The 637-nt window shown below is 69.5% G+C and overlaps 1 protein-coding gene across 1 annotated transcript in view; it reads left to right on the forward strand.

The window, feature by feature from the left end:
• The window catches only part of CANT1 (calcium activated nucleotidase 1), a 7,507-nt gene that overhangs the window by 2,446 nt on the left and 4,424 nt on the right, over positions 1–637 (forward strand). The gene's annotated exons all lie outside the window — the stretch shown is intronic.

The raw sequence follows: 637 nt of genomic DNA on the forward strand, positions 1-637 counted from the left end.
CTCCTGGTGCCTCTCCCCAGGGCTGTTGCCCGGCAGGGGGGCTGCCGGCGGGGTGTCCCCTGGGGCTCTCACGGACAGGGTTGTCTGCAGGCCACCTGGGCAGGGGAGCCTCACCGGGTGGGGAACCTGTGTTTTACGGACCAAGTCCCTGGTTTTCTGATGCCGGGAAGTCGGCCCCCTCTGCCTGGGGGGAGTGGGGGCGAGGCTCCCCCCCCCCCCCCCCCCCGCGTGGGCCTGCCTGACCAGCTGGTTACCTGGTTTTCATAAAGATGCACCCTCGCCCTGCCCCAGGCTTCCTGTCCCAGGTGCCCGTGGGGGCGGGCACGCAGCCTGGAAGGTGTGGGGCGCCCTCGCTGTAGGGGTTACGAGGTCGATTCAGAAGGAGGCGGCGGCCTCGGGGGCTGAGAAGAGACAGGCGGAGGAGGACCCCAGAGGGTCAGCTGTGGCGGGAGGTGCAGTGGGGTCCCCGGGGGACTGCTCGGGCCTCAGGAGCAGGCCTGTCGGTCATCATCTCCGGGAAGCAGGCAGCCCCGGCCCTGAGTGGCGGGAGGGACAGGGCTCCTCCAGGACAGGGCGGGCAGGTGGGGCTACAGTCACAGGCACGAGTTACCAGCTCATCCGTGTAGTTACTGACCCG

Source organism: Myotis brandtii, unplaced genomic scaffold (assembly GCF_000412655.1).
Source record: "Myotis brandtii unplaced genomic scaffold, ASM41265v1 scaffold825, whole genome shotgun sequence".
NCBI lineage: Eukaryota > Metazoa > Chordata > Mammalia > Chiroptera > Vespertilionidae > Myotis > Myotis brandtii.